This window comes from Anticarsia gemmatalis, chromosome 20 (genome assembly GCF_050436995.1).
Source record: "Anticarsia gemmatalis isolate Benzon Research Colony breed Stoneville strain chromosome 20, ilAntGemm2 primary, whole genome shotgun sequence".
Lineage (NCBI taxonomy): Eukaryota > Metazoa > Arthropoda > Insecta > Lepidoptera > Erebidae > Anticarsia > Anticarsia gemmatalis.
In genome coordinates, this window is record NC_134764.1 from 8,845,814 (window position 1) to 8,859,491 (window position 13,678).

The following is a 13,678-nucleotide window of genomic DNA, read 5'->3' on the forward strand; positions in this document are numbered from 1 at the left end:
CAAGTTTTATATGGTAGGTCCCCAAGGCGAATAAAATGATATCATCATCAGTCAGTTCTGGAAAGTCCTCAAGATGTGGCATGGTGGCCTCCATCGTCACAAGAGGAACAAGGAGGGAGGGTAAAGTACGTCTTACGGCTGTTCTCTCTCGAGTTTTTTTTAGTTAAATAGCACATTTTTAATTCAGTTCTTAATACTTAATAAAACTGTATAAGTATAACATATTTTTTTTTATTGCACGATAACCCCATATCCTACAGTGATGTCGCCATAGTAAAAAATAATCATAATGTCGAGATGTATTTAATGAGATATGTTTGGCATCTGTTGATGATATGGGACGATTTTTTGCATAGTCCTTTAACCCATTAATGTCCCACTGCTGGGCAAGGGTCTCCTCCCGTAATGAGGGAGGGGTTAGGCCTTGAGTCCACCACGCTGGCCAAGTGCGGGTTGGGGACTTTGCATGCCTTCAATTAATGTATTAAACAAATTTTAGGCATGCAAGGTTTCCTCACCATGTTTTCCTTCACCGTTGGAGCATGTGATAATTATTTCTAATACACACATAACTTCGAAAAGTCATTGGTGTGTTGCCTCGGGTTCGAACCTGCGACCACTTGCGTGGGAGGTGTCAACTTATACCACTCGGCTATCACTGCTCTTTTAATTTGCTCTAATTAAGTAATTTTATTTTGTACTTTTTGTCATTTGTGTAGGTCTTCTACTGATGCAAACTAAATAAGTATTATATTGAAAGTATTTATCACTTAGTTGGCCACTAACCATAAGATAACAGAAACAAAAAGTGTTACAATTCAATTCTAGCTCGTATATTTCCGTTACCAATGTGCACATAACAAAAAGCATACATACATACAAACAAAATATTCACAAGAAACCCTTACAATATCATCCATTAGCACCGAAATTGATTGCTGAAATTAGCGAGGTCGTGTTATTACGACGGCCATTTAGACCCGGGGCATTTTGGACCCGGGCCGAAAATGACCTGTTCTAATCGGCCATTGTCCTGTAGCCGTGTTTTGATTTATCATTCGAGGGTTAAGTACAGTGTATGATTAACGCGATAATACGTTGTTTTGTTAAACGAGGGATGTTCAATAATGGAGGGTCTGATGCACATTTCGGTGAAGCTGTTTTTCTTTAATTGATAACGGAAATACGTTATTTCGTGACAATTTGAACTGACTTCGAAGAAAAGAGTTGGTTCTCAATTCGACGCCAACATTTTTATGATTCCAGCATTTTTATGAATACTCAGAGTTTCCGTTTAAACGAAGGTGGTTGCCACCACCAATGCATGTGGATGTCATGGGTTTGATTCCAATACTTTAAAGATATTTGTGTGATTCCCAAATGGTTGTTCTGATTTGTGTCACACAAGTATTATACAGTCTCTAGGTTAATGGAATTAGGTTAAATAATTTTAAACACCCCGAAGAAAGCATTTCACTAATTATCACAAAGCGACAACTGTGACTACGCCGCTGCGGCAATGTTGACAAAAACCAGATGTTTCGTACAACTTGCGATACATACACAAGGGTAACACAAAACAGGTGTGTGATTTCATTAATCAGGATTTATGGCTTGTTTTGTAATATAGAAGATTTGGGACAACAGTATTATGGTAACGGTTTTCAAAATGTATGAAATGGTAAGTGCCCATTTATTTGTATAAACTTCAGTAACCCGAAAGTATTTGTAATTGTCGATTTAGGGGTTCAATTCCTAATCGCACAAATAGTCCTCTTCAATGGGTTTTAAAATTTTTTTTTTCAATTAACAACGTAGTCGAAGATATCAATTTAATTACTGATAATAGCTCTTATTTGTCTGCAAAAAAACCAAATGCATTTCCATTTAACAAATATCACGTTATCAATTTGAACCTCCCATAATACGTCACACTTACTCAAAACGTCATCGACACAATTTGACCACCCTTCAACACATCACCGGCCTTACTTGATCGTCCCTCATACGTCACAATTTCCCAAACACCAGCAGTACATTCTGATCATCCTTTATTACGTCACGTAATTTTTTTACAGCACAATTTAATGGTTTTTTCTTTGAACCGAACATTATTTTCCCAACACCCCATTGCATCGCATTCATCAGGATTAAAAAACAAATCTACCCTATATTTTTTACAGCAATTAATGTAAAGGAATAAAACGATTGCTGGCCGGATGTAGGTCATTACTGAAAAGCCGTTCAAAATATATCTAGCCGGGAAGTATACGGACGTACATAAGTGCATTATTGTTATTCTCTATGATTAGGTCAACTTTTTTCAATCTAGCCTAGCTAACCTAGGGGAGATTTGAAAAAAAAGTTTTTATAATAACAACTTAATAAATCACTTTTTTTAACTTTCCTAAGCAGTATCGTACAGTACACAGTATATTATATGTATAAACCAGTATATTATATGTATAAATAAAGCTGCGCCTTCAGTTTCACAGCTTATTAATAATTGTCAATTAACCAACCCAATAGATAATTTCATACATTGTTCATACATTTGCGGTGATTTTATCAATCCACAGTCGGAATTTCACCAGATAAGCTAACTGGTACTTATCCATAAGTAATTAAACTTTTACGTCATACCTAGTACATGTAAAGTCATGTAAAGAGAAAATATTATGGTACAAATTGGTAATACGCAACGTATTACGCGATGTTGCAATTTGGAAAATCAGCCAATAGTAGGTGAACGCTAACTGAACACCCATACCTTTTGTTTAGGGGTCAAAGTATTGTTAGAATCTTGATTTTTGTACGTAATTAATGGTTGTATTAAATATCTAATACATAAAATTCTCGCGTCACAGTTTTCGTTGCCATACTCCTCCGAAACGGCTTGACCGATTCTCATGAAATTTTGTGAGCATATTGACTAGGTCTGAGAAGCCAACATCTATTTTTCATTCACCTAAGTGACACAATTGTTGTTTTATATGGCAAAGCATCGTTTGCCGAGTCAGCTAGTAGAGATATAAGCTTAAACTAATAAAATATGGAAAATTAAATACAGTTCTACTTATTTGGTAGCAGTGATAGTAAAAGGTTTGCATTCCTTTAATTGTTTGAGAGTTCAAAACTTAGATAGCGCTACTTACCAAAGGAGATCATCCATTTTGGGCCTTTTTTCAAAGTGCCGGCCAACCAAAAAAAGTGGCATGTATCAATAGAGCTAGCCATTTGAAGCAATAGTTAGTATGGCACGAAACCGGTAGGATCGCTTTGAACCGAGTTATACAGGTTTGAAGATTCATAATATTCAAACATTTATTCATTTCTGAAAGTGCTGTGAAGCATAAATAATGATTTATTTTGCTAGAATTAACTATCTAAAGCAATTTTGATTGTGAAGCGACCACTCTGAAGTTGATTTAAGGTCGTAAGCACACGTATCAACTCCGAAACGGGTCGTGACCGTATCAACTCGAGCTCATCAGTATTATTTGTATGTAATTCCCTACTGTAACACACTTATCGGAATCGTTATGTGATCGCCCCGACTCACTACGATGGGAGTGGTGCGTATGCGCATTATGCATACACAAGCACCCAGGGTGGAGTGCGGGGCTATGTGCATGTCAGAGTGGTCGTTTGCTTTAGATACTTAATTCTAGCAAAATCAATCATTATTTTATGTTTAACAGAACTTTCAGAAATGAATAAATGTTTGAATATTATGAATCTTCAACCCTGTATAACTCGGTTTAAAGCGATCCTACCGGTTTTGTGCCATACTAACTATTGTTTCAAATGGCTAGCTCTATCGATACATGCCACTTTTTTTTGTTGGCCGGCACTTTGAAAAAAGGCCCAAAAATGTATGGACCGTGGATGATCTCCTTTGCTGTTCCGCGAGATTGCACTCACGTGTACCTTAAAGGATGTCTTTTATAAAAATAAGTTGACTATTTTTTTTATCTCGGATTGTCCAACATCTCCATTGTTTCATCTTCGTTTCAGCTCTTCAGTAAAGTATGTAGATTAAGTATATCAGATATTAATTACTACTGAAGGGATAAAACCACAAAGAAAATTGCTCCTAAACTAAAATGAGTACAAAACATTTCCAAAAACAAAACACCTGAAACATTCTAGAACAAATAGTAGCGGGTTTATATGGATTTATAGTAAACCGGCGATTTTCACAGCGGAATAGCTTCAAATTGCACCAAGCATCGTTGTAATAGCTTTCTGAGCTGTTATTGCGCTCCGAATCTGTGATATTAAAACATACTGCTACTTATTTTAAACTGTTGTTAACGTTTTAAATTGTAAAACGTTTTGTGTAAATTAGGGTTTAGCACATAGGAAAAATGTTTGTATCGTGAAATCTGAAGATGAGTCCGTATTTTTTGTAGAATCTTTGCACATAATATCAAAGGTGATGACCATACAATTTATGGCATCACGACTGTCACACTCGAAAGTATAAACAAAGGCGTATGAAATACATCCGCGTTTTGCCATATAAAGTCGCAATTCGTTCCAGGCAAGCCTATTGCTGTATACCAGGCACGACAGCAAACTCCAAGGTAACTACTGTTAAGAATATTTTGACCGATATTAAACCGACAATAATAAAATTCAAAAAGTGCTTTGCCTGACACTAGCACGAGTATTGGTGTCAAGATCTCATGATCAGCATACACTACCAATCAGACCACAAATCCAGGCTTTTGATATCTCACTATTCTCAGAAATCACTCTCAAATCGAAATAAAGCTCAGATTTGAGCGTCTTAATAACACAAGGTTTAATGAACCATGATTCAAGTGAATTTCAACGAAATATCTTACTAAATGGAACAATATAACTAATTTTATTTCGTCGTTGTGCTTGTTAATTTTGTCCAACGCTAGCGACAGGTTAAAATCAATTTTAAGGAGAGAATTTCGTGGAAAACCTTCAATTGAAAATCAACTTTATAAGGTTTAGTAATAGAGTGCTTTTTTCTTTGTTTCCAAGTAAAACTATTGAAATGATTAAAAGCAGAAGTTTTTCAAGTGTGAACGTTAAATATTGTTTTGTAGAAACATGACGGGAGTTAATGAAATTGAGAGAATACAGCCACTGTTTGCTGTTTAAGCTTTTTGTTTGTGAAACTGGCTTTATTTTACTATTGTTAGTAGGGTGAAGAATTTAACTGGAGACTGCACGGCAGCAACATCATGCTGCGACTGTAGGCAATGTACTTTACATTCCTGATTGGTAACCGACGAATCCAACAGCAACTGTCTTTAAAATTGTTTGACGCGTCGGCAGCAGATTAGTTTTGAGTTATTCTACGTATAAAATTACGTAACACATTTTGAAATTGCTCAAATTATTTTGTACCCTGAAATCAATTTGCTGGCCACAAAAATTTAAGGAAATCATGTCTTGAAAAAAAGTAAGGTGCGGAGTACATTACATCATTCATATCTACACCACAGGACCACCGGTTACGAGTACTCCGCACCTTAATTTTTTTCAAGATAAATGATTTTCTTTGGACTTGGTACTAACCAAGTAGCGTTCTTTGGTATCTGCTTGCCACTATGGGATAAAGGCTTGATATTATACATGTATGTATGTGTAGTAACTTACACATGTCCGATACGTGCGTACGATATTAAAATTCATTTCAATCGCTAAAGTAAGTAATTTAACTACACAAGTATTTCCTCAACGGCTTAATTCCTACAATTATAATATTAATTGAAACCCAAAAGAATAACTCTCGCAGACACCTCGAACTTAAACTTAAGAACTTAATAATAATAAAGTAAGTAGAACTCCGTATAAGTCACAACTTAAACTTGAAGATATGCACGACGCATGAAAGAGACGGAGTTTCACTCAAGTTATTTCTGAGTTGATTTTAAGTTATAACTTATAAGTATGTGATACACATGGATAGGAAGATTGTTGAACTTTTGGTAGTTTGGAAGGACTGATTTAAAGTGCCTGGATTTGTGTCCTTTGTTATTTGGGACAAAATAGGGGTATAATAACGCGAAACGAAAAAACGAAATGTTTTTGAACTAGCGTTATTGTATTGTTATATATTACCATTTCGTGAGTATAATTAAAGCTTTCAGGTTTTGTATTTCTAAAAATCTTCATTGTTGGTAAAAATCAACGAAAAAAATTTATAGAACAAAATTATATAATTTTAATTTTTAGAAAACCTGAATCGAATATTCAGTATATTCTAAATTTCCTGAAAAATATTAGATATGTCTTCAGATTCATTTAACTTAAACTTTATTGATACCAACAACAACTGATCAGATTCATGTCTTCAAGTTAGATGTTAATGATGAAAAAAATACTTTATTGCAAAAGCACTAATTTTCAATATTAAACTCTACTTTATGCAATGTATACTTTAGAACTTTCTCAAAAAGCTATTTATTTGGCTCTACAGTGTGTCATTAGAGTACCCATCTCACCGTCACAGGGTCATCAATATGCATCGTTTGATCGTAGCGATCGTACTGCGGTCTCAGACCTCACACCTTTCTCATCACAGTTTATCGACTTACATACCAGTATCTTACTAGAAGAGATAGAGTACATAGTAAAATAATTTGTTGGATTTTATCAAAATCAGCCTGGTCTTAGCCTTCTTTGAGACGTTGTAACCGCACATTCGTAACCAAGATTGGTTACGCCTCTCACCTCCGAGCACATCAAAGATAGGAAGAATGTGGAGGTCGGCAGTATCTAGCAAAGTCCACAATTGCAGTCGCTGTCGCCGAAACCGGCTAGGACCAATATATCAAACACAGAAAATGAATGATGAAAGAAAGATGACGATGTGACATTCCGAACAGCAATTGCTCTGATCTACACATTTGGATATGGGTTGCTATATTTGACTAATTAGCTTGCTGAAACGTCAAGCAATATAATGCATTAATTTGAAATAACAGACATGCAATGCAACACGTTTAGTTAAATATATGTATAGGTAAATAAAAAGGTTCACCAAAATGTATGTACGTGCATAACTTCAGAACAACAGCACAAAGTTAGATTTTTTTAAATATGTTTGTAACTGTACGGACAGGGTTTGTATGGGATCGATGATATTAAAACTACTATGGGAACATAATCAACGGGATAAATTTGCAATATACTCAATACCATTATATATAGTGTTTATAAGAATTGCCGCAGTTCAGGAATTCAGTCAGTCTTTTATTCTGATAAATGTCTATTCTATATTCTAAGCATCTGCATCTCTCATATAACTGATACGTTTAAAGATTTAAGCGCCAAATCGCTTTGAATATTCCATTATTTTTGGGTGTTTATTCTTATTCACATTCAATATATCTTATAGGTACTTTACGGTAAAAAGTATGTAATAAATAGATGGTGGGTTTAAATACTGTGCAATTTATGAGGGAATACATGAAAAATAAAGAAAATTATATTCAGTTCAAGTTTATTGATTGCTTTTTGCTAATAACTAGGTTGATAGTTTTGGATCACTCATCATTAATGTGAAGTATCAGTAAGTTGCAAATCGTCTCAATTGATCTCTATCTATCCCCATAGGAACAGAGCGTCATTTCTTGTGGGAATTTATAAAGTAGTTACACATGCAATCGTTCGAATATTTATTTATTTTCGAATATTGTACATTTAATCGTCTAGCTGACTATAAAATAACTGTTCAACTTAACAGTTACATTTTATAGACTACTCTTTACCCAACATTCTGAATCGTTTAGCGACTGCAAATGTCTTTCAAAGTCATAGTTAGTGCTATAACTTTAACCTTTAAGTGCCTATACAAATACCTATAATTGTTATTAAACCTTTTAAAGAAAACGACTACAGAAATTCAAACAATATTAGCAAAGTATACCTGAAATCTTTTCAGTAAACGAAACAAAAACCGCCAATTTGCCTAAACGCCGCCATTAATGTTTGAAAACATTGAATGCTACGCAATCTAAGACGATATACGTAAGGCTTGATACACATGTATTTGGGCCGGGATCGTCGATTTGGGTCTATCCTATTTGACCCGTGGCAGGACAACTGACACTTTTTTGTCCCACTAGTCCCGTGGTGGGTTAAGTCCCACTGTTTTGGTGGGAAAAGTCCCGTTGCAGAAAATCATGGGACTAATGGGACATACGCAGTGTCATCCTAGTCCCATTGAATATTATGGGATAACAGATACTTGGTACTTTGTATCAAATGTATTTATGCCGATCGGGTTATCCATTCGGTTCATCTAATCAGTTGATTTGGCAGTATTTGTGGAACAAATAAGTCAACCGGTAACAACTACTATATTAGATTTTTACTTAAGCCGATCTTGTAGTTCTTACGGGTCTAATCGTCACAGCTGGTTTTTATTTAGGCGCAGCGATGTCGAGCGGCATTTTTTCCAAACAATCATCGACACATATTTAATTTTACCGTCCGGCTGGGCCAATTTATGCCGTCCTGTATGTCTGTAGCAAGCCTAACATTTAAAAGGGAAGAAGTTTAACAGAATCTGCTGAATTTAGATAAACAGTAAAGGAATGTCTTCAAGATATTTATCGGTAAAATATTCGGGTGTGGAGCTCATAAAATGGTTGGGAAGAACGTCTTTGTCTCTCGATGTGGTTTGCGTAAGAAACTTTACATAATCAGATGGCATCGATTGTTGAACGGGGTTTTTTTGGAGTTTTTGCAAGTCAGTGTGTTCAGGTGTGTTTTCTTTGTTTATTGTTTGTTTATACAATTTAAAGAATTGATTACGTTACATTTTGTCTTTACAAAAGTTTAGATTAAATAAACTTACGTCAGTAAGTAAATTGGGTTACAAAAGTAAATTTTACGTTATATATTACAGCTCTCTTTTAGTCACATATATAACAAACATGTACGGGCTCCATCAGGATAGATGCACTAAGTACACAAGTAGTGCTTTAGATTTAAGTACCAAACAAAAGTTATTACTAATCAGGCATATAATTTTTACCCACAGTCAAAATCTTTTATTATCCGTGGCACGCAGACTTATCTTAAATTTTTCTGTAGTCTATCATAAAAGATATAAAATTAAATAAATCAAATTTAAACCATTGAAATACAACGAAATCTATTTGTATTCTCAATTAATGAACACAACAGATTTGAACCGATCATCTCTATAAGAGGATTACATTTATTGCCAAACGATAGCATTCAATTGTTTTTTGGGCATTTATACGGTTTTATTACACAGTTTCTAAAAAATACTCAAATTATTGAATGTATAAATAACTTTATTGCTTATTGCCTGTTGCTTTATGTTGATCACGAGATCTCAAGTTCGATTCCTGGGACGGACAATGTGATAACATTACATAAGACTAATAGTATTTATCGTGAATTATAGGTGTATCCAGTACACTTCTGCCTGCACTTTCGGGTATAGCAAGCGTAAAAAGACTTACTATAAAAAAATATGACATCTTTACCTAAAGTAATTATACTAAAACATACAAACGAATTGTGTTTACCTTTAAGGAAAGACAGGCGAGTCCTAAAAAAGAAAAGGAAATTACCAGAAAACTAGTAAAACTGTCGTAATCTTCCATCATTAATAAACCACACAAAGACAGCACAATCAATTGATCTCAGATTGACACAAACATCAATTATCACCCCCACATACTAACATTAATCACTGATCAATTCCTTCAATCGCTTCAATTGCTGTCAATGATTGCAAATGACTTCTTGTTTTATACAACTGTTGATGTCTCTTTTACTCTTTAGTATTGGTTAAAGTGCGAGTGAGATGCAGTACCGTCCATGTAAGGACTATACAGGGTGCGTCTACGGTTCCCTCCAATTATGACGATTTACGGCCTTAGCGAATTGTACCGTGGTGAGCCTAAAAGATATAGGAATACTAGATGAGCTATATTCGGGGTATTTAAAAGCAGAATTGAGACTGTATGTTCATCTAAAAATAAATACTTCTAGCTCTGTGTTTGAATTTCCTAAAGAAGTAAGTTGGTATGTCAATGATTTACTTGTATATTCTAAAAATTGTTGCATTTGTTAATAATGTTAATTTTATACAATGTGATTATATTACAATTAATGTAATATAGCAATATTTTAGAGTACAGTAGCATTGACGAGTCATAAGCATTAGAAGAAACTCTACAGAAACAGGACGAATGCGAAGAAGACATAAACACATTGTTACGAAACTACTATATTTTTTACACTATTATCTTTTCAATCACTGTTTTTGCCGTAATATTTTTTGTTTATTTAACTGTTTTTTTTTATTTAAATCCTGCTAAAAACTAAATTCTTAAAGCTTAGAGGCTGTCTATTAATCATAATAATATGTGGCTCGAAAAGGGGGTATATGAAAAATGGATAAAAAGTGCAAAATAAATAACACTATGAATAATCGACAGCCTCTCACAAATTCAAAAGCCAACTAAAACTACACTATAGATTTATTTAACTATAACCTTATACCTGTTCCAATGACTCTAGATCCAGGTAAAATGCCAGAAGCAGGTACAAATTAAGGGCGTAGTGGTGTACAGCTTTATTTATTTACTTTAATTTAAGGATACGACACCATAATGACCCGTAGGATTTTAAAAGGCCTTGTGTTTGTTTTATGTGGCCCTCTTAAGTGTTTACCTTACTGTTTTATACGTACATCAGTTAAATTGTTCATTATCCGTAGTACTTATTCTTGTGTTGAAAGTGTCGAAGTTTGTATGTTTATCTGTACGCAATTCCTTTATTTACGTGGTTATAATTCGACTAGCTATAGCAAAAAAGTAAATCTATAATATTACTGATTTTTTTTTTTAAATATGTTAACTTTCTTCGTCCAATGATATTTAGTTATTTATTTTATTAACTTTATGAACTGTTTCAACTTAGGGTTCACAGAGAATCATTAGGTATATGACTAAAGTATTTTTATATTAATCATAACCTGCAGTAGCGTTTTCTCTAGACGGTACTATCAGGTATCGAAAGCTAGACAATAATATAAAGTAGTTTTTACAGCATCCGCAAGGGGCAATGATCAAAAATCATAGAAAATTTGTCGACAGTTAGCCGCTTGTCGAAACTTGAAAGTGATAGAAAATCGTGCTTCAAAAGATTCTTTGCTGATTTTCTTCGTCCAATTAATGCAAGAGTTCTTTGCATAAAATTGTAGTTTCTAAATAAAATGAAAGCAAACAGGGTTTGTTGTGGCTCTCTGTAAAATCAGCATCAGTTTTACATGAGACTTGCGACCGCTCTTGTACCGAGCGAAGTCGGTTATACCTACTTGAAACAGGGCTACCACCACATAGTTTTATCATATTGAAATATTGAAGTTAAGAATAAGGTGCTGTGAATATCACATCGGTCATCTCTTATCTTATTACATTGTAATTTTACTGATGACAAGCTGACGCGCGCAAATTCGCTTGCGTCACATAAGAGAGAATAGTCAAGACTTGTTTTTGTTACTTTTTTTATTGCCACTCTGCTCCTATTGGTCGTAGCGTGATGATTTATAGCCTATAGCCTTCCTCGATAAATGGACTATCTAACACTGACAGAATTTTTCAAATCGGACCAGTAGTTCCTGAGATTAGCGCGGTCAAACAAACAAACAAAAAAACTCTTCAGCTTTATAATATTAGTATAGATTAGTATAGATTGTTTAAGACCAATCAACCACAGTACTCGCATTTTTTGTTGCATATATTTTTTCCTAGATAACCCTTTCTCTCAAGATAAGAAAAACATTTAAAATTTGCAAAAAAAGTTCAAAATTCGATATTTTTACGTTTTGAAAATTTATTTTAATATGGCTATGAGAAGTTTTAAGTCAACTAGATTCACTCGAAATGGACCTTTCGAATCAATTATTTTGAAGAGTTCGACCCAGTGTCAATTTCATTGTATTTTGTACAATCACTAAATAATTTATTTATTATTTGTCGTATGGTCAGTGGTCAACCTAATGTCAAAGTTGTTCAAGCCGCCCGAAGGCCTTTGACATGGCTTAACGACTGTTATCTTATTGATAACAAACGGGACCGACTTTTTACGTGCCCTCCGAAGCACGGAAACGCTCAGTTCAAATACCACTATGCGGCCACCCATTTATGGAATGACCGCGCCAAGATTGCTTAACCCACTGATCGTTTACCGACCGGTGAGTGCAACGAGCCACAAGCGCCTCCTCACTAAATTACTAAGTACCATCCCTATATAGTCCTGTATTGAAATCCGCATATATGATGTAGGTAGGAGTAGTTTTATTCATATTGTTTGCATGTACTCTCTGAGATACCTCCCAGCTTATCATAAGAGCTCAAACATGTTGCATTAGGATTCTAAAGGAGATGGTCAAACGTAGGTACAGTATACTTATTTGCATTTGATTATTATGCAGTTTAGTTATTTTAATAATAATAAATTTAAATACAAATAGTTATCTATACTAATATTATAAAGCTGAAGAGTTTGTTTGTTTGATTGTTTGTTTGAACGCGCTAATCTTAGGAACTTCTGGTCCGATTTGAAAAATTATTTCAGTGTTGGATAGTCCATTTATCGAGGAAGGCTATAGGCCATATATCATTACGCTACGACCAATAGGAGCAGAGTAGCAATAAAAATGTTACGAAAACGAGGAAAATTATGACCCGTTCTCTCTTATTGACGCAGGCGAAGTTGCGCGGGTCAGTTAGTTTGAATATAAATAGTTATATAATATGTACTAGCTTCTGACCGTGACTTCGTCCGCGTGGAAAGATGTCCCGAGGTAAAGTGTGCTTTGTGCTAATCCAGGTTCAAAGCTCTTTTCGGATCTAATTTCATTAAAGTGTCATTTCAGTTTCAGTATTTTGTGAAAGTAACAAACATACATATATGTACTATGGATACTACGTAACAGGATATTTTACTATGCTCGGGGCATTGCAAACGTACAAACTACGTCATAGACAAGAGAAGAAAAAGAAAAGATGAAGAGAGAGGTGACAATGGTATAAATTGTTCATAAGATCTATAAGTGCGAGCGAGAGGAGATACAAATGAGAAATGACGTATTTCGCACGTTTGTAATGCCCCGAGTATAGTATAAAGTTACAAAATAAAATGCTAAGACTGCATTTAGTTTCAATCTTAATTCAAAGTCATAGATTTAGAAATGAAATTGAATTTCTATATTTGTGAGAACTGTTCCAATAATTTTGGTAAATTGGATTTCGTAACAAACGATGATAACTTTGTGTGATCATATTTTTAAAGACTTTTTAAAATTTATTTTCGGATTACAGAGGTGTAAGTTAGTTGGATTATTTTCGATTTAGTGGTTGTACTGCGAAATATTGTACTGCTTAAAAAAATATTTATGTTTAGAGATTAAATTGCAGTCAGACCTACAGTAGCTTTTATAATTTTGCGGCCTCGAATCCCACTCAAGACATTTTTATGGAAGATAAGCACAAGTATCGGTTCTGAGCCTAGAAGTAAAATCTGTTTCTGCGTGTATGTATTTAGAAGCATGTATGTTTTAATCCTTTTACCAATATCTATTGAACTTATTTAACTGGTGTATAAAAATTGTAACGTTTTTACTTTGTACAAAAAGAAA